This window comes from Chinchilla lanigera, unplaced genomic scaffold, assembly GCF_000276665.1.
Source record: "Chinchilla lanigera isolate Chin_1 unplaced genomic scaffold, ChiLan1.0 scaffold00058, whole genome shotgun sequence".
Lineage (NCBI taxonomy): Eukaryota > Metazoa > Chordata > Mammalia > Rodentia > Chinchillidae > Chinchilla > Chinchilla lanigera.
In genome coordinates, this window is record NW_004955459.1 from 14,301,548 (window position 1) to 14,329,429 (window position 27,882).

At 35.3% G+C, this 27,882-nt stretch overlaps 1 protein-coding gene and 1 pseudogene across 1 annotated transcript in view; both read right to left on the reverse strand.

Moving 5' to 3' along the window:
- Positions 1–27,882, reverse strand: part of Dpp10 (dipeptidyl-peptidase 10 (non-functional)) — a 1,310,731-nt gene that overhangs the window by 844,783 nt on the left and 438,066 nt on the right. The gene's annotated exons all lie outside the window — the stretch shown is intronic.
- Positions 25,242–25,463, reverse strand: LOC102003520 (annotated as a pseudogene).

Genomic DNA, 27,882 nt, shown 5'->3' on the forward strand with positions numbered 1-27,882 from the left:
TGATAAATCAGTATCTTACTTGTGCTAACAAAATCAGGATTTGACAGTTTGAGTTGCCTTAAGAAATGTCACAGCTTTAGTGGCTTAAGCAATAGGAATTGGTTCGTGCTGTTCTGAAGGTTAGAAAGTCCAAGATCAAAGTGCTCACAATGTAGGATTTCTCTGAGTTCTCTTTCTTTGGTTTGTAGATAGCTTGTTTCTTCATGTACCTTCATAGAGCCTTTCTTTGTTGTGTGTGTATGGAGAAATATTCTCTTCTTCACAAGAACAACAATTCCACGTAGTTATATGTCTTTTATAATGATTTCATTTAACTATTGTTACTCCGGAATATCCAGTCTCCAAATATAACCACACTGGGGATTAGGGCTTTAATATGATTTTGAGGGGATACAATTCATTTCATATCATATGTTATTGACTCAATGTTTCAATAATAAAATGTAGGAATTCTCCACAAAATCATGCTTTCCAATTTAATTCCCATCTAATACCTCACCAAGAAGATGTATAGATGGCAAATAACATAAGAAAAGGTGTTTAAAGTCATATATCATTGAGGAATTGAAATTATAAGAACAATGAGAAACCACAACCTAACTATTAAAATGGCCAAATTCCATAGCACTGACAACATTAAATGCTGACAATACGAAAGAAAGAAACTCTAAAGTGATACATCAAAGTTAGAAGAAAATATGGTCATTTCCCACAAGATTAAGCACAGTATTTACCATGAAAACCATTGCACTCCTTGATACTGACCCAAAGAAAGTGGAAACATGTACACAAAAGACCTGGTTACAGCAAGAAATCTTTAAAAGGATCAGACATCACAACCAATTTGGCTTCATGCTCAGGATGCAAAGATAGCTCAACATATGTAAATCAATAAACATGATACATCACATAAACAGAAGCAAACACAAAGATCACACCATCATTTCAATAAATGTAGAAAAGGGATCTGACAAAATTCAACACTCATTTGTAATAAAAGTTTCAAAGAAAATAAGCATAGAAAGACCTTATCTCAATTTGATAAAAGTCATTATGACAAACCCACTACAGACCTCATTTTAAATGGGGAAAACCCAAAAGCTTTTCATCTATATTTAGGAACAAGGCAAAGTTGTCCACTCTCATTGTCTCAAAACAAGGCTGTGTCACTCATATTCAGTATAGTACCTGAAACATTAGAGCAATCAAGCAAGAGAAAGAAATAAAAGGGATGTGTACCAGACAGGAAGAAGTCAAAAGTCCTTACAGATAACATGATCCTTTATATAGATGACCCAAAAAATTCCAGGAAGAGACTCCTAGAACTAATAAATTTCAGCAAAAATAATGGGATACAAAATCAACATGAAATAATTAATAGAATTTCTGTATACCACCAACAAACACGCTAAAAAAGAAATCAAGCCAGCAATATCGTACAAAATACTTTCAAACAATTAAATACCCAGAAATCAATCTAATCAAGGGAGTGAAAGATCTGTCGAAGAAAAATTATAGTACTCTGAAAAAGGGAGACAAATAGAACATGAGAAAATGGAAAGTTATCCTCTGTTCCAGGATGGTCAGTGTTGTCATACCTCCAAAACTGACATACAGATTTAATATAATTTCAAACAATGTCAACGGCATCCTTCACAGAACTGCAAACACAATCCAACAATTTATATGAAACTGGAGAGATCCAGAATAGCCAAGCAATCCTGAAAATAGAGGCAAAGCAGGAGTCACAGCAATTCCAGATTTCAAATTATATTGAAAAAACTACAGTGATAAAAACAGCATAGTACTGGCACAAAAACAGACATGTACATAGGTGGAACATAAACGAGGATGCACAAACAACTCCAGGTACAGTCAGCCATCTGATCTTTGACAAAGGGACCAAAAAGACAGCCTCTTTAACCGATGGCGCTGGGAAAGCTGGTTATCCCCTGCAGAAAACTGACTCGACCCGTATCTCTCACCATGCACTAAAATAAAATAAAAATGGATCGAACACCTAGATAATAAAAAAGAAACACTTAGACAGCTGGAGAATAGAATATGTAAAACTCTTGTTGTAGGTATGGGCTCTGAACAGAAAAACAATTACACAGGACACAATAGCAAAAGTTGATAAATGGGATAATATCGGAGTATGATTAGAAGTATACCACGAATGATGCTATAGAGTATCATCCGATGAAAAGGCAGATTCATAAAATCAGTCAGAGTTCCCCCATCTTACTTGCTGGATTTAGTACTGTGTGACTGCTGCCTCTTCCCTAAAGTTACACTGACCATGACAGTTAAATGTTTTGCATCAATCCAGGCCGTTAGGCAGCACAACAGTGTGACTAAATATATGAAAGAGGACGTCAAGAACTGCTTCTGACAATGTCAGGAATGATCAGATGTGTGTTTTCTAAGACAGGGAGAATATTTTGAGTAAGAGAGGGGGAATATTTTGAGTGAGAGAAATGGGAATGTGTCTTTTACTGTAACAATTGTTTTGTTTTTCAGTCACAGTGTGTATACGATATTCTATAACAGGCAAAACTATAGAACGAGTAACAAGACCAGGATTGTGCAGCAACTGAGAAGAGGTGAAAGAAATGATGGAGCCCAGAGGATTCTCAGAACAGTGGAATGCTCTGTGTGATGCTATGATGGCAGACAATTGCCATTATACATTCGTCTAAACCTAAAGATTATGAACAACAATGGAATTCTGATGTAAACTGTGGGTTTGGAGTGGTAAGGATGTATCAATCTGTACTCAGCAATTATAACACATGTGCCATTCTAATAAGGGATTTTTATAAAGGTCAAGGCAATGTATGTGGGGAATAGGAGCAAAAAGGGAAATCTCTATGCCTTCTGGTCAGGTTGCTGTGAAACCAAAACTTCTCTAAAAGAATGAATTCTGCTAAAATAAATGCCAGCATGCTTTTTATTTTGGGATGGAGTATAACATGAAGATCTGATTTTAACATGCATGGAAATGACAGGTCAATAATAGCCAAGATATCTTTAAAAATGGAGTTTCTCAACTAGATATCAAGACATTTCAAAGCAATCAAGAAAACGTGATATTAGTGGAAGGACTGAAAATAGACCACTGAGCAGTTCAAGAGCTCAGAATGAGTTTGTTGTATTCGCAGACATTTGATTTATGACAAAAGTAACACTTCAGAAAAGTAGAAAAGGGACACCTTTTTAAAAATATATTTTGTGGGAACAGTTAGCTATCCATTTGAAAACCTGAAGGTTGACACTTGTATTACATCACATTAAAATTCAACACAAAATGGTATTATATGCCTAAATTTGGAAAGTATCTTTCTATAGTTTCAAGACAAGGACAATTTTTAATATTCAAGATTAGAAAATATATTTTAAACCAGTCTCAAAAAAACAGCATGAGGCAGAGGCGGGAAAATTTCAGGTTTGAGACCAAGGTGGAAAACTTAGCAAGTTCTTGTCTCAAAATTAAAAATAAAAATAGAAAAAGGGCTGGATATGCAGTTATATGCAAATGCTCGGGATTCATTCATGAATAACTCACACACATGCACACACACACACACAAAAGGAACAGTCATAATGAACAAGCTTGATAATTTTATAAATCATACCATAGAAAAATTAGAGATTTACTTTACTTTTATCACATTTAACATAAGAAGCCTGGGAATATAAACCACAAAATGAGGACAAATATTTGGACAAAAATTACCAAAAGCTGCATGCAAAATATACACAGCAATTGTACCTATCAGGGAAAGAAAGATAAATAGACTAGTCATAAAAAAACAAAGACTTGACTAAGTGCTTATTAAACAAGAATCTGAGGATGGTTAATATACAAATGCTATAAAACCATCTTGTCATCATGCAAGTGCAAGTCAAAACCGTAATAACATTTAACAGGTTATCAAGTTTAAAATATAGATACACCGGAGCCATTTATGATATGTTAGTAAATCTGTAAAACATATACCATACTTAGGTACCAACAACTCTACTTCTAGGTAACATCTAATAGAAGTTATGTACATGGCCACTAGGGACATTAGGGGATGTGCACAGGAGTTTTGTCCTATTTCATCTTATTATATTACAGTAGCATCATTAATTAATGTGACATCCACACTCAACAATATTTTAAGTGTACAGTGCATTAGTGTTGACTTGCACAAGAATGCTAATGACACCACACTTGAAATAGTCCCAAATTGGAAATAATCTGCTTATGAGCTGTAAAACAAATCTAAAAGTATGTGTGTTTGAGTAATTGCTAGCAAGAGAAATTCATAACCTATAGCTACCTTAGTTAACATAAATGATTAAGTGCAGTGTTGAATTCAAGAAGAAAATCTTGAAATATAATACTGATGTTCCTGTTACATAAGCTTCAAAAATCTATAAAAATTAAATTATGGTGTTTAAGAAGGTACAGTTCAGTGGTAAAACATGGTGAAACAAAGAATCCATTATTATGGAAAGGGAAGGGAGTGGTTTTATCTTGGGGAGAGAGAGGAATTTTAATTAGGAAAGAGCGCATGGTAGATTTCTGAGGGCCTGGCAGCTCTGCTTCTTATTGTATGTGGTAGTTATACAGCAGCTTGTTCAGTAATAAATGTTAAACTTTATCATCTATGTTTAATGCATGTTGTTCCAGTGACACATTATACTTCGCAGTAAAAAGTTTTTAAAAATCTGAAATTCATTCTTATTCGCTGTCTGACTCTAGAAAACAGATTACAATACGTTGTAAAATATACCTGGCAAAATTCTATTCATACGTAGAAATTTGGATTGATTAAGTGAATATGTACAACCTTCTATAACTACCTGCTCCCAACTATTTTTAAAAGAAAAGAAGATCCTGAAAAATAAAAGGTATATTCACTTAAATATTAATATGCAATTTTCCTGTGTCACATCTCTCCCTATGTAATAAATTAGATGAGATTCCCAATTACCAAAACTACATTAAGTTTCTAGACCATATCCAGAGGATTGATTTAGGAGAGACTTAGAGAATTAATGACTTACTGTTGTTGTGCATATTAAATACAGGCTACTCTATTATAGAAGAGAATGGGCAAATTGCTTCAGAGACATGAGGAATGTCAATACTACACAGCAGGAAATCAGAGTAAAAAGGAGCATGGTATTTTTGAGAGCTGTATCTTTGTGAAATCAACATATACTATTGAAAAGTGAAACATCTGCCAATTAAATGATTGTATTATTATTCCAAATATGACAACTAATTAAACTATGTATGTGGCTATCACTAGGCTGTGTACATACTAAGTCATTGTTAAATTTAGATATAACTATCCTTTACAGAGCTATTATATTTGAAGCACTGTATACTGTTTGTCTTTTTTTTTTTTTAAACTTTCTTCCAGTATCAGGAATCGAACTTACCACCTTGTGCTTGCCAGGCAGGAGCTTTGCCGCTGAGCTAAATCCCCAGCCCCTACTGTTTAAGTCTTATATCTTTTATGATAGGAGTTTCATGACCAAAAACGAAAATTCAAAGAGATTGAATAAATGGCATGAGGGTACAGAGTGTGTAAACGAAAAGTTTAATTTGACAAGTGTCCCAACTTCTATTTGAATAATATTTTCATTAATGTATCTTTTATAGTAGACTAATTCCTGTTACAAACAACCTCAAAATCGAAGTGATTTGCAAGAATAAATTTTCATGTTTTTTTATTGCCCAAAATATTTGTAAAGCAAAGTTGAGGAATGGGGACTGTGTGCTCCACCATCATTAAAGCACACAAGCACCCTCTGTCCCTGCGTCTCCTAATGTCGGTGAAGTCATCCACTGAATCCTTTATCCTAGGATCTGCAAAGGACTTTGGGGATGACAGAAAGCCCTGAGGATGCTGCTGAATAGTTTGACATTTTATACTTAAAAATGGTTGACACGTCTCTCGTTTTATTCCACTGGGCAGAGCTGATGTACATGGCAGCACTACTTACAACATGGCTGAGAAAAGAATTCCTATTGTAGGCACAAGGAGAAGAGGGAAGGGGTTTCAAAAGTCAGCCCCCAACTTCAGTTCTCAGAAGCACTGCCACCCTCACCGGTATCATTCTTCATTGATGGTGGTTTTGGAAATATCGTCACATTTTAACATCAACTCTTCACTGTTTTACTTTTCAAGCAAGATGAAATACTCATAGACGTCATTTTCAGGTTCTTTTGTAAAAAATGATAGTAATCAATACTTACATGGCTCCTACTACATAGTAAACATTTCCTCCACCCTTTCCATTTAAAACTACTTAAATCTTCTCACCAACCAAATATATTGTAGAAACTATTATCATTTGTTTTTGTAGATTAAGAAGCATCCATAAAGTGTTTACACAACTTGTCTAATTATTATATTTCTAGTAAGTTAGTCAAAGAACAACAGGATTTTTAGTCAGCCTACTTGATATCATACCATTCCTTTTTCATATTTCATCTCTTCTGGCCATAAACTATGTACTACTCTATCTTTAAATACTATTGTTTAATCCATTATTTTGCATTTTTACACTTTTAGGAAGACCTGATTTAAGCCTCAAAAATACTTTGATATGTAATACATGATTTATTCTTAAATTTTCTTTTGGTAAATTGTGGATAAACTGCAGGTTTAATTTCTTACTAAGTAAATCTTGTTAACCTTATAAAGTCAGGAATTAAAACAATCACTTAAAAATTGTTAAGGAAAGTAACCTGGCTGAATGTTACTCTAAAAGAATCTACTGCAGATAGTATTTTGCTTCACTGACTCAGTGTACCCCACAAATATCCTTTAGATGAAAAAATAATATTTCTCAATAATTTTGTTATTGGAATGCATAACTATTTAGCTAATTCTTACATTATTAAGCACAGTTATCTGTGCAAAGGGAGTAAGCCAACATTAGGTGATTTGTGTCTTTTCCTAAGGCTAAACTTACCTCCTTAATTTCTTGTGGTTATTTAATTATTGGTGCATAATGGTTAAGCAACATGGTCTCTGAAGTCCTAGAAATGAATTATTCTCGAGAGCTGCCAATGAGCACAACTTTTGAATTATGGAAGGCATGGCTTAGAATCATTGGCTTATATTGTGCAAAGTATTTTCTCCTATAATTTTTCTGATGTGTGCAATAGAAACATAGTACAGTATTTACTTCATGAAGCTTTTGTATGGGAAAAACAGATGTGTGCAAAAATAAAACAAAACAAAAAGTGTGTAACAACACTCTTTTTCTACCAGCTACTACCAAATAATGTGTACCAACTGGACACTCATGTTTCCTAGGATTTTGTTAAATTAGTGAATACTTAACGGAAAAGTAGAGAGGTGCAGTGAATAGTGCAGAGATGAGGGGAAGTGGGAGCCGGCCATGAGGAAGGAAAATGGAAGTAACAAAGATTCATAAGTGCTAGAAAATCTACATTAGTATCTATTCAGTCAATAGAACCAGAGTAAATCCTGGGAAAGTGTAGAGGAAGAACAAAAGGGGAGGGTACTTTTTTCAGTTTCACACTTTTAATTGGAAGGCTAACAGTCCATCATTTATGAATGCAACATGAGAATATCACAATCATGAATACATTAACTTGATGACACGAAATTCACACTGAAATAGGTAATTTCTGTCTCTGAGAAATAGAGATCAGACATCTAGAAATAATCTTTGTTCATCTTTCGTCCCAACCAGCCTTTTTTGCCTTGACATTTCTATTAATCTGATTGGTAACCCACATAACTTAGTGTTTCTCCAAGGTGTAGCTGTTCTTGTGCTATTTCCTCAACCTTAGCATATCTTTTCACCCTACACTTCCAGAGTCCAAAAGCTGTTCAAGTTTCAAGACCAACCCTGAATGCCATATCTCTGAAGAACTCCTGTCCCCTTACCTTGGCTGTAACCAGGGTGTTCTCCCTTGAAGATCTGTAACATTTGATCTGCTTCTCTGTAACTTTCACACTGTATTCCACTTTATTCTTTAGATTGATGTTTAACTCTTGGTCAGTGTGCAATATATTTGACAATAAATACACATTTTACCAACTGTGTTCCTTTGGACATTAGTGTACTGTGAGATTAATATTCTTTAAAAAAATTTCTGTTATCATGTAAATTTGAATATTTCTAATTTTTTCCAAACAGATTTCTTAGAGCCTTGAAACAAAATCAGAGGGATTAAAAATATAAAGTATTTGAAAGCTTGTTTAGCAATTAGAGTAGAGTAATAGCTCAGTTTATGAACACTTCTCTTTGGGAACAATTCAGTTAACAAACAAAAGCACTTGGCAAAATTTAGCTTCCCTTAGCAAACTCTACATCCAGTGATGAATATGACCATGACCACCTTCCATTTGGGAATATGAATATAGCCATCACCAGAATAGTAAAAGAAAAATAATAATTTCACTAACTGAAGTACCACTGTATTAACTTTTAATAGTAAAATGCTTTTACCTTATGACATACTGGTGTTCATAAAACACATTTCAGAAACACTCTTAATGTGCAGGTATTGATGTTACAACTGACTCAACTTAATAGAAAAAGTTTAGTTGATTCTGCTAAATCCTGTATTCCCTGTTTGTAGGGATTCTTTCCTACCTATCACTGCCATCTCTCTTGGCATCCAGAGGTTTAATTTCCATCCTGGGTCTCCTAAAAAACAGTTTCTCCACATGAAAGGACACAGTCTTGGGGATGGAATTTTAAAAGGATCAAACAAAATCTTAGTTGGTGAAATTCATCAAATGGCAAGGACAACAACTAATAAGACTCCTGACACGGGTGCAATAGTGGGTTTGATTGTGTGAAGACATGAGGTTTGCTAGGAGTTAAAACTCCACTGACCTTGTGGGGCTGGTGAGCAACTATGCCTATTATGGCTTATACTTAAATGTCTCCCCTCAAATCCTCAAGTGGTCATAGGTCACACTTTTCAGAAGTTCCTGGCTTTGGAGTCTGTGACTATGGATTAAGGGTGTGATACCAGGATTAAGGGTGTGTGGTACTGGCTACTAATTTGTTTATCATATTTCTGGGTGTTGGTCATGGGAAGTTCTATCCAGGTCTGAGTGGACCACCCTTGTAGTCTGGATGGCATAAAAGGGAAAGGGAGGCTTACTGCGGCTTCACAGTTTACTGACTTTTGCCTACCCTGCCATGAACTGTTTCTCCTCTGCCATGCCCCTCTTTTATGCTGCCCTGCCCTTGAGCTGGCTGATTATGGACTAAAAACCTCTACAAACTGTGAGCTAAAATAACTTGCTGACATTGGGTGCTTTGTCTCAGCAAAGTAACCAAGACAATGCCTATGGAATTCAGATGTTTGTTTATGTGGATGCTAATACAGTTAATATGAGTTTTACCTTTTTCTTCATAGATGTTTTTGTCTAGTTTTGTTTGAATGATAACAAACTTGATCATATTCTGTATTTATTTTTATTTTTTGGCTTATCCTTTTAATAGATAACAATATTTGAATCTAAAAACAAAGAGTTTTATGGTTTTTGTTCCTTGCTTCTCCTTTGAGGATTACCTCAAGGAAGGTGTTATATAAATGGTTCACACTTAACAATATTTTGAATATCTATTCATTAGAAACCATACTCTGAATTTTGATTGTTTTCTAAAGTAGAAATATTCATTATGATATTTTCTCCTAGTACTGGGTAGAAGTAGTGGCCCCCAGTTTCCTCTCAGCTAGATTATCACAAGGTAGATAATGAATATACTGTGGAATACTATATTGCAAGTAGGCTTTAGATACAGGTACTCAGTAAATTGCATGAGATATTCAATACCTCAGTATAAAAAGTCCTTATATTAAGATGATTTTGCCCTACTGTAGGCTAATGTAAAAGTTCTAAATATGTTCTAGGTAGGCTAGTCTCTTCCCTGATCTTTGTAGGTTAACTGTATTAAGTGCATTTTTTACTTATGATAGTTTTGATTCACAGCACCATAGGGAGAATGTCATTTCATTGTAATTTCAGTAGCATCTGTGTTAAGTTAGGCTTACAAAATGGGAATGGGGCTTTAGGGAAGAAGATACCATAGGCAGCTGGTTAATGCAAACTTTTATCTTACCACACTGTCTCCATGAATTGTCTCCCTTAGTAGCGGGTTTGTTTCTTGGAGTTTATCCTTGTTGTGCTTTGTAACCCACAGTAAGCAGGAAAGACAGTTGCTGGCTAATGAGTATTTGTGCAGTGAGTATGAAATTTGTAAGAATTTAATTATAGGAATTCTTCCAATAATTTCTGGAAAAAATTCCAGCCAAGAAAGATGGAAAGGATGAGGGGAGGTGCTTCTAGTTCTAAAAAAGATTAAGGGTCCTACTCATGAAAAGGTGGTACTAGCTCTAGGCAAAAATTCATTATTTCATAAAATAGACACATAAACACACTTAGTAGGTGTTATAGTTTGTGTCTGGATGTCCTCCAAATCCTCATGTAGTCATGAGGTGGGCTTCTAGAGTTTATGACATTTATGGTCCGGTGTTGGAATTTTGGATGACAGTGCTATAATTGCACTGGGGCAGATAGTTTGCATACAATGTAAGGGAGGGAAAGAGGTTTGCTCTTCCCTCTGCCCGATGCCCCTCCCTTTTCCTTTTGTTGCTTTGCTATCTTCTGCTGCCATGAATGCTTGACCTCTGCCATGTACCACTCTGCCTTGGAACCAGCCAAGTATAGACTGAAATCTCCACAAACTGTAAGTAAATAAACTTTTCCTTCCTTAATTTTGGATGTCAGGTATTTTGTCTCAGCAACTACAGAAAAGTAACCAAGACTTGAGGCAACATATCTTATGAAGAAAGAGTGGGTATAAATCATCTCACATAATATGTGATACTGAAAGATAAGTGCAGATTTCTTCTTGTCTAAATTTTAATTTGACTCTGTGTCTTTCAATCAGTCACTTCAAAAGGAGATTAAAAACCTATTCAATCATCCATCAAGGGAAAAATGCACTTAAGGATTCTGCAAAATGGCTATTCAGCCATGTCACATGATTTTCCTGCAGGAATTTGAAATTGCTTGCTTATGACTGATTATTCTCCTTTTGAATGGAAGAAACTCGGAGGCAATGGCTCTGTGTGTGGACATGATTTCCAGGAATGTTTCCTCCCCAGGCATTCCCCAAGCTTCCTTCTACCTCCTAGAAGATTACTCCTCTGCACATCTGCCATCTTGTAGTATTTTTCAATGTAGTTGAACTTAGTTTAATAATAAATCTTTCAAATTTTTCTGGTGTCTAATATTTTTAAGATACTTTAACATCTGCATGCCACATCAAGCTGATAACAGCCCTGAGAAATAAAGATAGCCAGAATTATCTCTCCAATTAAACATTAAATACATGTGACAGACAGTATTTGTTACAGATATTGTGATCAGGCTCATTCTGTGACCTAAGAATATCTATTATCCTTAAATTTCTATTTTACCATGTCCCTGGGTTATCTAATACTTATAATACTCACCTTTTTCCCTACCTAGCTTGCCATGCAGATAATTGGTTGCAGACCATACTACAGATATTCTCACCACTGAACTGGCTGGGATGAGCACACATTCATGTCTTGGGTTTTGTCTCAGTCTTATTTTTCCCCTCTCTCTTAAAAAAATGCCTTGTTTTTAATGTACATACTGGTGTCTTTCATCAGGATGTGATCTTTCAAATCTACAGGTAGCTAAAAACAACTACAGGAATAAAACAGTGTTTTCTGAGCCATGGGACAGAATTTGGCCATACTGTATCCTGCTATAGAGGTCTTTACAGAGCATGTAGTTAATAACTAGGAGAAATGAAGATATTTCTGTTTATTAATTAATAGCCAGTGTTAGAACCTCACTTGGCTTCAGAATTGGTTTCATTTGCCATTGAATTACGTGAAACATACCAAGCCCTGAACACATGCTTTAGGAATGAATGATTCTCACAAATACCCAAATATTGGTGGCAACAACAAATGAGTGATAATTTAAATTGCTTTAATTGTAGCATATTTTTATGAAAATATAAGAAGTTAGCTTGGGGAATCTTACAGATCCAATTGAAATATTTTTCCCTTTTGAGTATATTCTATTGAAAACTCTTCTATTTCCAAGCTCTCTACAGTTATTTACGTATTTATTCTATTTCCTTGCTCTTTCCATTTATTTATGTATTTATTTTGGGAGCCTCTTTAATAGGTGGTAGTATTTTTTATTTCCTACCTGCATTTTCTTCTCAATATCATTCCTCACAATGTTAATGCTCAAATTGCCTCATTCAAATATATCTTCTTTCTTGAGAAATATGTTTTCTCTTTGCCTTGGAGCACACAAAGCCATTTTGAAAATGTGTTCCTGTCTCAAATCCATTTTATTGCACTCTAATGTATCCCCAGTCAAGCTGAGATCACTTCCACTAACTTGTTAATCAACCCTAGAATACACAGGGACCTCTCATAGTACATACTACACCAAATGATATTAAAGCAGGTTTATCTCTCCACCAGACTATAAAATAGTGAGGCAGAAGCCTGGCTTATTTCTCTATACATTCATACTCAGTATAACTGAAACTGCACAAATGTCAGTACAATAAGCACTTGTATAATTGTGTCTAAATTTTCTCAGGCTGTCTGAGAGGAATTTCACATTTTTAAATGATTATAAATATTCAGCACATTTGAACAAACACAATAAAGATGTGCAAAATGTATATTATGGCTAGATGTTACCCTCAAACCTCATGTGGTCATAGTTGGGGTTTTGTGGAGGTGGCTGTGTCTATGGTGTATGATGCTAAGATTAGTGGTGCATGATAACTAAATTAGTCCATTGATTGGTTAGCATAGTTCTGGGTGTGGTTAATAGGAAGACCCACCAAGGGTGTGGGTGGCATCACTCAAAGATGAGAATTTGGAAAGGACAAAAAGGGAAAGGCAGGCTGCTACTCTGACTCACTGCTTTACTGTCTCCTGGCTGCTTTACCATGGACTATTTCTCCTCTGTGATGCCCCTCTGGCATTCCATCTTGTCTTAGAGCCAAGGACCATGGACTGAGCACTCTACAAACTGTGGAATGAAATAAACATTTCCTGTGGCTAAGTTCTGTGGTTGCTATTTTGTCTCAGCAATCAGTAAAGTAACTAAGATAGTGTATATTTCCCTGTTCATGGGGTGCCCTTTGATTAAAATATTATTTTAGACCCTAAAGCATGAAGAAAAGTGGAATACCTTGGATAGTCACCTGTTCAATTTTCTGATGGCAGAATCTACACTTATGATAACTTTATTCATTAATTTTAAAGTAGTACTGTGGCATAAGAGACATGTTTAAACCAAGGTTTTTCTAAGACAATGATTTTCTTTGAGCTTCCATTAGAAATCCAAATGTCATGTAGGAACATAAAAGAATGACTCTCTAAAACTGCCTTACAAAATTAACCTCTCTAAATATTGCATAAAAAGTTTTCAAAAAAGTTTTTTGCATATTCAATTCCAAAGGGTTATATCATTAAGGGTAAAGATGACAATGATAGGTCCATGTCATAGTTTTCATAATTTTCTTATTGGCTATATCTATAAAAATACATATAAAATTTTAAAGTTTGCTTACATCAACATAAATCCAGATCTGAAGAATGATTTTTCAGATATTGAACAAATTAAGAAATAAATTAATGTAAAAGATTGTTCTAAATCCAGTAGTAGAGACAATGTGAGTGGACAAATATTAATTTGCTAGGGTTGCCATAAAAATTATGTGTTTTAGACAAAAGAAATGTATATTCTCACAGTTCCAGAGGTTAGAATTCCAGGGTGTTAGCTGCTCCTAAGGCCCCTTTCCTTGACTTATAGATGGCCATTTTTTCATAGTGTCTACAAATTATCTCCCCTCTCTGTGTGTCAGAGCCCTCATTTCCTCTTCTTAAGTGAATTGCAGTCGTAGTAAAGTAGGGCCACACTAGAGATATCTTTTACCCCTCCAAAGACTTTATCTCCAAATATGGTCACATTAAAAGGTCATTATTGTGAAGACTTGAGCATATGAATCTGAGAGGAATACAAATTAGCCAGTAACATAAGACAGGAAATACCTCTGGAAGCCATTGCTGTGAGGTGGGGTAAGTTACACTTTGTGGACTTGATGAAGGGAGTATGAGTAGGGTTATGGGCAGCAACTGTCTTATGATGTCACCCATGACCAGAAGGAAAGGAGAGAAACATGGGAATTCTGTGTGAGTTTTAACACAATCAAAAATAGTCTTACAATCTCTCCACACTTCATTATACCAGTGAATTCAACATAAAAAAGTGGCAGTAACTTTCAAGCCAAGAGACTGCCTTGCTTTGAATCCCATCACAAGGACTTCAGTCCACTTTTCAAAAGGAAATTCAGACTTTGTCTACAAACTAATTTAAACTTAAGGACTTTTTGTTGACTATAGCTACTTTGATCATCTAATTGTCTTTTAAATATTATTACTGAACTAGATTTTCAAAGTAAACTTTTCTTTAATCTTAATCATTATGCAGATTCTTGAACACTTTTTGAGAGCCGTCACTTTGTGTCAATATTGCTATTAAACTTATATATTTTTCCTTTCATCTATATAGTCTAATGGTCTAGTCAGTTCATGTTTTTTTAATGATCCTTTAAAAGTTACAGGGATGAATTAGTCAACACATCTAGTAGGTTTTCCTTTGTGCTGGAAAGCTGTCTCAAACAGAGAATTAAGGGATGCTACTGTTGTGCAGAGTATTGTTACTGATGATCTATAATAGAAAGCTGATTATTATAAGGCTCATTTTCTAGTGAGACACCAAGGCCTTATGTAGAACTGTGAAGTAATATGACCAAAGCACTTTTATGCTCATGGGTTGATAATCAGATCTAGCTTTCACTAACAGCAATGAGTAAGATTTCCATTATATACCACAGAATCTTTTTCCCTAATGGGGAAATAGAGAAGGCAAATAGAATTTGTAGTAGACCCTGTTCTTGCTGCTGTAATGCTTACATAGACTTTCTGATGTCTACATAATTATCATCATTCTACAGATGACCTATCTGTAGAGAAGAACAACAACCTGTTCTACAGTGGCACAGATGTTGAAAGACAGATGATATTTTGGGAGTTTCCTCAGCTTAGGACAATAACTTTGTTCTTAAGAAATTATAAATGCACTAAATAGTAAGATTATAAAACAAAAAATATCCATCATATATGTTCAGCAATATCCTAGGACTGGTGAACATATTCTCAAGAGACATAATCTCAGGACAAAATTTTTATGGTTAGATTTGTATCTATTGCCCTAATATATTTTAAATGTTCTTCAATTTAAATTTTCACTGTCATTAGTCCAATCACTTTGACCTAATTCATTTCTGCATAATATTTACAATTAAATTTTAAGACTGAAATCCCAATGTTCAAACTGCTCAGAAGCATCCATAGTTACTGAGGAGAACAAAGAGGAGTCTGGGGAGCCAGAATGGAAATGAGGAATTTTGGAAAATGTAGAAATAATAAAGGTAGAATGGAAGAACCAAGGCAAGAAGCAAAGACTACCATGGATGACAGATAAGGCAAAATAATCCACACTAATGTAAAGGCTGTGTGAGGTAACAGGTCAAGCCTGTAAATACCAGACTGGGGAAAAGCCAATGGGAGGAGGGGAAGAAAAGCTAATGAGAAGCCTTTATTAAAACAGCTCAGTGTAATGTGCAAATGAATAACCTCGTTATGTATTGCTTGTCAGTGCTTCCAGATGAAGGCTTCTGAGTACAGGCCTACAAAATAGACAATGCACAGCAAAAGAGAGAAAAATACAAGCAAGCATCTAAAGGGAGGAGTGTTTGTACAAAGAGCCAAAGTACACCTATAACGGCATTTAATAATTTGTGTAAATATTCGAAAAAATCACTGAATACAAGGATGTTAACACAGATGTAATGGATATGTGTAGGTCTCTATGTTCAATAGATACTTTTATAATCATAACTAAAGATGCCTCAACCCATTGGTTATGACATTTTTCAGAATATAAACTGTAACATAGATAGATTCCATAAGAAAGCTAATCTATTTTGAAGGCACTGATTTATATCATTGTATTAATAAAAATATGTGATTTTCAATGATAATTTCATAGGATAAAGTATTAAATAGAGCTATAAAAGGGGATATTGCCACTATCACATATTTGAAATAGGGAATGCTTAGGATGAATTGCTTCTTTACTCATAAAGTGCAGATAAAATTTAAGGTAGAAGAGGAATCAAAACTTCAGAATTGCTTCAGAAACATATTTATCCAAATATTAAGAATAATGTCTCTTGAAGATTTTCATATAAATGTAGTATTAAGAACAGAAATATATATTTTTCTACAAATAACACTTTTATCTTTCCTCTATGTTATACCAAATTTTGTCTAACATTGAGATATTTGATTCACTTTATAAACTGAGGTTTATAACTGAGCAAACATTATAGTGAATACAATTAATGATAATGATTTCAATTTACTGAATGCTAAATTTATATCAAGAACTCTTTGCACAATATTTCCTTTAATTATTGCATCAGTGCCTAGAGGTTGAAACTTCATGTCTGTTTTTCAGATGAGGCATTTGATGCTTGAAATGTTGATTTTTCTTGTGGTATCCCCAATAGCAAGTGAAGGTCTCAGGTTGCTGCTTAGGAGTCAACCACACTCCAGGAGGTAAGTTTCAGCATTCTACAGTCTTTTCTAAGGATATACAAAAAGACAGTGACTGTCTTTTTGTACTTCCTGTACTTTATAATGAAGGATTTACATGTCTAGAGACCATTTATAGCATCAGTGGTGAACAGTATGCATTTATATACAACAGAAAAAGAGAGCAGTTAAGTCACACTCAAGTAGGTTACACTGTATGTAATAAATCCCTCACGCTTGATAAAGATTCTCTAATAGGAAATCAGCTCCCTCTCATGCCCACTAAGAGTTCAACAGCGAATACAAGATTAGAGTTAGCCACAGGTTGGGAATATTTGTTTGGTTGATCCTAGCTTTGACCTATGCTCCAGCGGCAGCCAAGTGTTTGCAGGAATTTGTTCACACTCTGTCTCTTTGCCATTTCTGGGAGCAACGGTCACACAAACCTAAGGAAGAGTTTGCAGCAGTAGTCTCTCTTTTATAAAAATCTGTCCAGTTGATGATGAAATTTTAACACAGTAACAGCAATTTCCTGATCCGGCCAAGGAAAGCATGCTGTATGATACACTATTTGAGGCATGTAAAGGCACTTTTAACTTCTTTCAATCACCCACTGAAGGACTGGATTAAACATAATAGCTCCTCAATGCACTCATAGTCACTTGATTTATAAAATGTCTTTAATATCTTAACAGAAAAAGAGCCAAGACAATTTAATAACTAATTTGTATTTTATAAAGCAATTAGAAAAACTGAAATGAAACTAGTGTTATAAAGGCTATAAAAAAAAACCAGTAATTTAAATTTTTCCCATTAACAACTACTATCCATAGACTTAAAAAGCACTGTGTTGTTTCTTTGTTTTGGTTTTTGGTTTTTGGTTTTTTGCATTTCCTTTTTTTTTTTCTGTTTGCTTGTTGGTTTGGTTGGCTGGTTTTTGTTTGCTTTTCGGTTTTTCTTAAATCTTGTGACCACAAACTAATGTATGCTATTAGAAACCTAGAGTCCCAACCGTGCCTTTCCCCCTACCACAAATGCCTGAATTGTGTGATGCCTTTAGAAAGCCCGGTTGATAACATAGTAACCTCTCTGTGCCATGCATGACCCGGTAGCTACAATATGTAAGAAGTACAATTTTGGAGTTCTTGTGTCCTTGTCCAGCCTGTATCTCTGGTGTTTTGGGGAGCCAAATTAGGCTCCTTCAGGATCAGACAACTACGGCTGGTCTTGGTATGATTTTAGGTCAAAGGATGAATCTGGAAGTTTAGAAAAAAATACTCTCCACAGGAGCAACATGCTTGGTCCTACTCCTAAACATTTTAGTAATTAATGGTGCTATTCTGCATACCTAATTTTCTTATGCTTGCATTTCTTTCACATATACTTTGGGAAGGAAAAAACTTTCCTTCCTTATCTCCTATAAGTCATATAAGAATACGATTTGACATTTTAGCCCGAGACAATGCAGATACAATTTTATTAACAGGAGGAATAACTATTTTATTTACCTGCACTTTAAAAGACTTGGATTACCTTAATTTTTCTCTTTTAGCTTTACATATATATATGAAACACACTGTAACAACCATGTATATTTGGTATTCCTGTGTAAGCTTGCTTTCTTTCTTTGTTTCTACTTGATATTTTATTATCATTCATATTTTGCTGGTCATGGCTTTTAGATATGTTGTTTTCATTTTGACATTTATTTATTATCTATTTAATTTTGTTACGTGTATTACAGTGACTGCAAATGTTAGGTAGATAGAAAGATAATGAATAAAGCTTTAAAAACAAATACACATGAGCACATGTGCTTGCAGCCTGACCACGGGGAAGAGAATAGGCCACATGCTTTTAAAACTCTATGAGCTGTCTGGTAAATTTTGAGAATTTGGTTGTCGTTCTATAAACTAACTCAATGTACTTTCACTCAATGTGTTTACTATGCACTCTCAAAATCACTGCTGCCTCTCTCCATTTGTCTGAAGAAAGAACACTCATATTGCAATCTGTGACATTAAAATAAAGGAAAGAAACAATAATATTCAACGATATCGGGGACTTGTTTCCTAGCTCTAACTTTTAATTCAGCCATAACCTAGGTTACTTCATTATTCCTCATTCATTTTTAATTTGCCTCTTAAGTTGAACCTATTAATTCATAGGGAGATTGATTGATAGGTGAATTGTGCTCATGGCTCAAAGCATATTCACATAATTGATTTCAGCAAATAGGCAAAAACAATCTAGATTATTTGGAATTGAAACACCATGTGAAGCAATCCAACATATCTGCTAGATGTTGAACACGAGGGGCCCCATATCTCCCACTACCCAAGCCAAATGCCAGGCATAGGAGCAAAGCTGGAGAACAGGAAGCCACTTCACTTCCTCTGCGTCAATACTTCTGATTTAATACTGTAGTTAAAATAAGTTGTTTTCTAGGATCTTCTTGTGTATAAACATAGGTGAATGAATCAGCCATGCAGTACACATAGACAATCAACTCCATCTCAAAGATCAAATGTGAACTCCTAACGGAAGCTTGGCTCAGAACTGCAGCCATACCAATATCACAGAGATAAACAAGAACTGAGCTTAACAGAGCCGATTGGCCATGTTTCTGTTCTGGTCTTGTCCTTTACACACATCTTCTTTGAGAAATCCCAGTTCCTGATTTTCTAATTTTCCCATCTTTGCCAATATGAATGCATATGCTTCACATAAAATCTGCATTGTGTGTGGTTTTGCAATTCATTTGTTTCATCATCTCATTTATATCTATGTTATTTTACTTATGCAAGTAAAAATGCTTTAACGTGCCTGGCTTGTCTTATTTTTTAATAAATTTTGAAACCTTGGCAAATTTGTACACTATTTTGTTATTTTATGTAATTCTATTTAGGAAAAGTTCAGTCTCTGGAAAGTTCTTAAATAATGGTGCTCATTAACAACTGACCACAGCACTTAAAATCAGAACAACAAATTACACTGCAAGACTTTTTTTTTCCATTTATTGAGAAACTCATTTATTCTGTAGAGAACGTTTTCATTAATCTCATATGGCACGTTTCTTTGTGTGTGTTTATTTCCTGCAGTTAAAACTAAACTCTGCCCTTCTAGATAAGGCTCCCAAAATTACATATGACAGTACTGATGTAGCTACTGGTCGGCATGCTACAACCTGCTTAGTTAATGAATACTTTTTAAGCTGCTTTGAAGTCGTGAATATGAAAATAGAATAAAAAATGTGATTTCTGTCAGCATGGCACTGCCAAATTTGTTAATGAGGCAATATTCTTTATTTTGTCTTGGACCAAATTTGATGGCTTTTCTGCAAACAGCACAAAACAATGATTAACACAAACTAAGCTCCTCAACTTTGTGTTGTAAATATATTTCATGCAGATTCACTCAACATGTTTTCTTTAATGTCAGGCAGGAATCAAATTTCTCAACTTCAACTATTACATTTCTTCAATACAGAACCTAAGAGTAGGTAAAATGGAGAAGGAAAATCTCCCCAGGGATTAAACAAAATCTCTTATATTATATGTTGTGGTAAATACTTGACGTGTTGGCATTTTTTTCATCTAAGCTGGGGTTGCTAAACTCCTAGAATCCCATTTTATTCTTTATTAGTGCTAAATTCTCTAAGTGTTACTGAGTATGCACACTCCTTTCTACTCGTTCAAAGAACCCAGTGTCCTAAAGCATGCAGCAAAACCCATTGGCATCCTGGGAAACTTGTTGCCCATAAGAAGAAGTCGTCACCATACTCACAGTATTAAGAATATTACTGAAAACTCTTGAATTTATTACCTTATTGAACCAATTCTAAATCACATTTTTCATTATCTTTTTTTCTGTCATAATTTTGAAGTATCTCACTGGGAGCCGTGCATTTTCTACCACGGAAGCTTTTGTTAGAGTTTTTGAATATTTTTTTCCTCACTGCAGTTGCAGCTTTCCCATTTGCACTTTCAAATCTTTTGAGAAATGTTCAAAGTGTTTACGTTTTTAGTGAGAGAAAAGGTACAATGCAAATTTAATGATATTAATTTTCATTCTTCTCTGGCCTCAAATTCCTCAGAGACTACTAACTTGGAATGTAGATAAATTGGTCAAGTAGATTTATAATTCAATCCTATAGAGAAATGAGGATATTCATAAGGTGATAATAACAGTTATAGCAATGACAGCTTATAAAGCTGTCGGAGTGGGAAAATCAGGGAAATAAGAAAATCACCAATCATTCCATGATAGCGAATTTGTTGAGGGCAGGACTAGATGAGAAAGACTCTATCAGGAAACCTAGAGCACACAAGCCCTGCCTATGCTTTGCTCAATGAGAATCATGGTTACGTTAGCACTCTTTCTTTAAAGGCCACATTGCAGCTGAGTGCGAAGTCAGTGGTAGAACATTAAGTTTCAGCCTTGTTAAGCTACAAAAGAACTATGCATAAATCACTAGACATTGTAATTTAAAAGTACCATTTTTCCCCTATCCCAATAAAACATCGAAAGTCCTTTCATATGTATATATATAAAATTTCTAATCCCCTTGGTCGTTAACCTTAGTTAATCTTTGCATATTTGTTAATTAATTTTACTTGGAAAATTTGTTCCTAACAACACTAAACGCACTGAACCCTGTTGAATAAAATATTATTTGGTCCACAGGGAGAGGACACCTGGTCACCAGCACACCTCAGAACTGAGATGGAGGGACAGTGGAACCACCGTGACCTTATGTAAGTGTTCTTGGTGTTGTAGTTTAGTTAAGCTATTGTGAATAAGCAGTCAGAAAGGCCAATTTAAAAAAAAAAAAAAAGAAAGGCCTAATGATAGAGTCGAATAAAACAAAATTAAATAGTTCACCCAGATTATGAGCTCATTCAAGCAGCGAGGCCAGCTATAGAGGCAAAGGTAAATGCAGGAAGGATAAAAGCTACAATAAAAATGGAGATGAAGTCCTTTCCTCACAACAGGAAGCTATGCTAATTTAGTTGACAGTTTGTCTCTACCTCAGGATAGACCGACATACAGATGGACTTTGACCAGATTCAACAAAACATTAGAAATGCAACTAAGCCAGCTTAAATTTCTTTTTCATATCTTTTGTACTCATCTCCTTTCAAATAAATAAGTGCCCCCACACCTTCCTACCTAGCTACATAATGGCAAGACAAATAAAACATTGAAAGCCTTTCCAGCTCTAGGTGGCTATCCACCCAAAATTTTTTTCTTATTATTTCTGAAAAATATTCTCCTAAATTTCTCCTTCTGGCCTCAAATTTATTCTTCAGTTTTGGGAGACAGTTTTGGGTTTATACAAAGTTAACTGCGTCTCTGATGAGGGCAGGAGTTAGAGAAAATGTAGGCAGGATTCAGGACCTGAGTAAATGGAGAGAAACCCTGCAGAATATGTAACGCAAGGGGAAAGAGGCTCACTGAAGTCCCTCCCAGGAGGCTAGAGAGTGGAGGAAACAGGTTCTCCTAGCATCAGAGGCCTAGCTATGAATGGCAACAAGGTACCTTCAAAGGGCAAGGGCCTAGATAAACTAAGATAAGCTCTGAGAGGTGGGGTGGAAGTAAATTCTGCTCCTCATGGCAGAAGCCTTTCTAAAAGTAGCAACTGCATTATTTCCTTGTCTCACTTTCATGGGCCCACCAAGAGTCCAACAAAGTATACAAACCCCCTGAGATTTAGCACCTCCTCGGAGTCCTCCCTTGGAGCCCCACTCAGCTACACAGAGCTTTTTGTTCTTTCTAATAAACTGTAGTCAGTTCTTTCTCCACTGCTGGGACAACAGACTATATTCATCGTCAGCAGGTCAAAACCCCAGAGGGAGAAAATTGAAATTGTATTTCTAGACACCTTCCTCCCATTAAAGTCAAGTGTAAGTGTCCCTGCTTTTCTCCCTGGTCATGCATTGCCATCTTAGAATTCGCTCACTGCTCTCTTACAGTGTGTCAATAAACTCCTGACTTTGCTGTCCGTAAGGGCACCAGCCTCTCACATGCTGGCCTCACACGCACTTAAGTGTCTCATGATGTTAATTTCAGTTTCAAGGTCAGGGGAGAGCTAAGAGGGAGGAGGCAAACATAAAAAAGGATAAGATATTTTACTTATATAGTTATCTATTCTTTGAATTATTTTAAATCCAAACAATATTAAAAGGCATTGCTGTATGCGGAAAAAAAAAAATTTGCAACATTGTCTCTAAATCCTAGGAAAGAGAATCACATAGGCTACTGGTAATGAAATAGAAATAGCAGGCATTTACCTGCAAGTGAAGGAATCATTGTCCAAATATATTTCCTTCATATGAGAATGCTTATGCAAGGTATCTCTTAGATGGTGTCTGTAAGGAAATGAGTTTAACTCTTAATTGAAAACAGCTAATCAATCAGTACAACTGTTTTCCCATTTAGCAAATGTTTGATTGCACCATTTAAAATCATTTTGATGAGTCCTATTCTGCAATCTATATCAATTAATTCAAAAAGGCTTTTTTATTTTTATTAAAGATTTTTAATGTCATTTTTCATCCAATTTCCTTCTCAGACCACAAGTGGGATGCGGGATTAAGATGACCCATGACTTTGTCCTTCCAGCTCTTTGACTATTTTGTTATTCAAAATGGTCACTGAAGCATCAGGGTTGTAATTCACTCCGAAGATGTTCACCTTGGGTCAGAGATACACATGAATGGAGGTAGAGATATTTGGATAAAAATACTGGTAACTGTATGCAAAGAAGAGAGAAAGGAGCAGCTTGAATCTTGACTGGACATTAAAAGAATAAATCTTGTTTTGTTAAACTTATTAACAGGTACTTAAACTATCATAACTCTTATATATCTTTTAAATAAGATTCAAAGTAAAGTACTACAGCACCAGAAGTTTGGGGCTTAAGATAATTTTACTACTAATCAAAGGTAATAGTAATGAAAATGATTTGAATAATCATGATGAAGATGACAGTGGTAATTTTCTGAGTCAGAAAATTATCCATATAGAATTTATCAATTTAATTTGTATGCCACAGAATTTCCATTAGGTTGTACATTCTTGATTTTCTAGATCTAAAGCGTGAGGCTCAGGGAGGTTAAATGACAGATGCAAAGACACAGAGTCAAAAAATGAGGATGTAACTCAGTTTAACTTCAGAGCTTAAGAGAAGCTTTTAAGTGGAAGCTCTTTGTCCCTTGTTCTCTGATCTGGAAGCTTGAAGTACAAATGAAATAACTGAAACTTCTGTTGCTATCTTGGACCTGCAGCAAACTTAGGAGTAGGAGCAGAAAGGACAGAACCGTGAAATATAAAGAGCTTACCTACCTCTCAGACTCTGTGCCTCACTCTCTGTGAATAAGTAATCTCTGGATGGTCTTTACCTACTTAAGCCTATATTGCATCCAGTTTATCTGTTTCTTGTAGCAAAACCTAATTATATGAGGTATGATGCAAAATAAAGTATTTAAAGTTTTAGAAAAAATATTACACTAAAAGACATGTTGCTATTAATCCCACTCACAATATTCTTTCTTTGTTCAAGCACACTTCACTGTTCTTTCCACTTTCCCAAGCGGTTCTGAAAGTCCTTTACTATGAGTGTGTTTGCAAGGTGTGGTTAAAAATATAGTGACTACTGTTGCCAAGTGCTGGCCAGTGGAAAGGTAAGCTTATAAAACATTACGGTGTGTCTTCAGCCAACTTCATCATTCAGCAGATCTCACTGCATGGAACTTCTGGCTGTTCCACTAAGGCAAAATGACAATGAAAGTTCAATATTTTCAATCAATTCAGGAATGTCAAGGGAATCAAGACAGTACAATGAAAAACACTCACAAAAAAGACTACCAGAACTGCTTCAGAAAGGGGCAAGAAGGGTGGGATAAATGTGTCTGAAGAAAGGAGGGAGTATTGTGAGGACTCACGTAAACATGTCTTTTACTTTGACACACTTTAAAAATACAAACATTTATCATATTTTTGCTCATACCTTATGAATCCATGATATATAACAGCCAGTTTTTATCTAAAATTATTTAAACAAAATCATAATGGACCCTTAGAGACTGAAGTTGTGTTTAAAATGTGTTATTCTGAAAGCTGCCTCCCTCTGTATAGTACTTAACTACTGTTGTCTTGAAATATATATATATATAATATATATATACATCATACATTTGATTGGTTGATCTATATGTGATACGAACATTAATTATTCTGACATCTTTACAAAGGAACTTTGTAGTCTTTCTTCTTTCATTCTCAATGGCAAAAATGAATAGTCATTCAACATACTGAAATCATAGTCCTGCCTCTGTCAGGAGTGGAAAGTCTAGCCCACGGAATTTTTTTTCTTTTTTTAAGATTTCAAGAATTTATTGTCAATCCATTACTGCTGATCACAGAAAAACAATAAGATTCCTAATTAAGCATATTCAACTCTCCAGCCAATGGTACATTTTAAGCATAGTCTTGACTATGATAAAGAAGGTGTCATCTTGTGACCTCTGACAGGGTAAATGTGCCGCAGCTCATGTGCAGTTCCTTCCAGTCCCAGCTTGGTCTTCCAGTGTCTCCTTTCGGAGTTGTACCTGATTTTATTACCAGTCTTCATCAGAATCCACTGAGGAATGGGAAGATTCTGCTTTTGCTTCTTGGCCAGGAATCATCTGATTCTGCTAGTCTTGTGAGAAGACATAGCTAGGCTCAGAGGAAATAGCACGCACTTGATGGCAGACAGAAGCAGAAGAGCCACAGTCTTTATTATAGTAACAGCAGCATGCTGTCTAAGTGACTTCCAATCACTGATATTTCTGGAATGTACTCAAATATTTTTAGTTCTGCACACTTTCTATTTTTCACACACCATTGTTTTATGAATTGTATTATTAGGACTACTTTTTCCTATTTAAGGAACTTCATACAATGACAACAAAGCACAGTCTCTTAAAATCCATTTTTCTACTTTCTTAATCCACTAACTTTGAACTCTGAATCAATGAAAAGTTGCTAATGAAAATACAGTTAATGTGGAAAAGATACAAATTGGCTCAGATGTTTTAAACTCAAATACTTAGAAGAGATAGGTAAGAAGTAACCATAAGTGATGAGGGTAGGGAGAACTGAATGGCTTCAAACTGTGGTGAATTGTGTGATCCATTTCTTCAGACCAGCATGAGTAATTCTCATTTCCTAAATTTTTCTTCCTTTACAGTGGTCTACACCCAAGAGAACTAAAAAGAGTCTATGTTCCAAGAGAAGCATAAATCTAGATTACTCTACACAATAAACATTTTGTAGCAGATAGCACAGCATGTGGCTAAGAAGAGAATGGCCACAAAAGCCAGTTTGCCTAGGTATAAAACACGGATACATAAACTTTACATTTTTATCAATACAAAGAAGTATGCATAATATGGAATAATAAAACTTTACCTCTTGGGATTATTAAGAGGTAAAATTTGTAGAACACTAAAAAGTGACTAACATATAGCAACCACCTCGAAATCATGGCTAAACACAAATGAATTAACCACACTTTGACGAACAAAGTATTAACATCACTTTACAAGAGAAACAAAGCACAAGCATGAATTTCCATCCAGACTTCATGACATAAGTTTTAATCTGTGATTTAGGGGAACATGACATCCTTAGGAAAAAAAGAAGTAATTGTATTCTGTGCACCTGAAAATAGAATAGAACTGAAATCTGAGATCAGTGAATGGAAGTTTGAGTCACTTTCTAGCAGTCAGAAGTACTTAACAATGCAGCAAACTCCCTCACAAACTACCAAGTTCCAGCCATTGAGTATGGTTCTGATCAAAGCTACAAGACAGATTATCTTTTAGAGATATAAGAAAGAGAATTTCTGCAGTAGGTAAGGCTTTGGAAAAATGAACTCTAAAAAGCTGTCCAATTCTTAAGTCATGAATCTCCTGTGACAAATATCAGAGAACCTTAGCAAACAAAAAGCAGTGCAACTGAAGGGTGCTCCTAGCCTCATCAATAACCGACAAGCAGTCATCAGCTGTATCAGCGGAGCGGGAGGCTGAGGTTGAATAGTTCTGTTTGTGAGGAATCCACAAAGGTCCGCTCAGGAGATCTTGTGCTTATGTTTCCAGGAGTGTGCTGAGGTTCGATCCAGGTGTATAACCAAGTGAGGGGGAAGAGTGAATGAGGACAAGAAGGGCAACCTGCCAAATCATGCCAACCACCTCCCTCGGCTCTGTTCTTCAGCCCCAACCTGAATGATAACTATGGCCCTGCAGCACTTAAAAAGGCTGTTGGGCTTTGGACAATTACAAATCTTGTCTCTCAGGTGGAAATTGATGGTCTGTGAATGGAAGGTAGATTGGGGTGATGGAGAATTGATAGAATGCCACCAAGATGAATGGTCAACCACAATTTTGCCAAGGACAAGCACTACATCTTGTCTTCATTAAGCGCTGAAGGAATCCATCTGTGTATACACTCTCTGGTTTTACACACAGAAATTGAGAACTGAACAAAAGATAAGGTTTTATTTGTCTAATTTTCAAAGTTTACTTTAGCAAGACCAGCTGTTTCTTAAAAGATAGTCATTAAAGCGGAGACAATTTTTAAAATTTATCAGTGTGCTTTTACTCTGACAGTTCTGATATATTGCAATTAATGTTTTAATTTTGGATACATGTAAATACCCAAAGAGACATATGTACTTTGAGAGAATTTTTCAAAAGCTAATTTTTTTCCAAAGGCTAATTTTAATCAGAGGTTACAACCCTTTAATTTCAGTGGACTTAAAAACATCATTACCAGAGAACATTATCTGTGATTTACCTAGAATTGCATCATTTTGTTAGAAATTTTCTTTTCCTAAAGTGATATGTTATTTATTTTTTAAGTGTGACACCTAAAATTTGAAGAATTTTGAAAACTAAGCTAATGTTTAAAGTTGAAATTAAAAGCCAGAGAGCAAATTTGTCAAAAAAAAAATATGGTTAACAATTGTCAAACAAGACTTTGAGTCTAAATATCCTGATTCTCAGTCCAGTATCCTAGAAAGGATGTAGAAACATCACAGCACTAACAAAAATACCCCTTATGACAGAAATGTGACCTGAGTTTCCAACTGC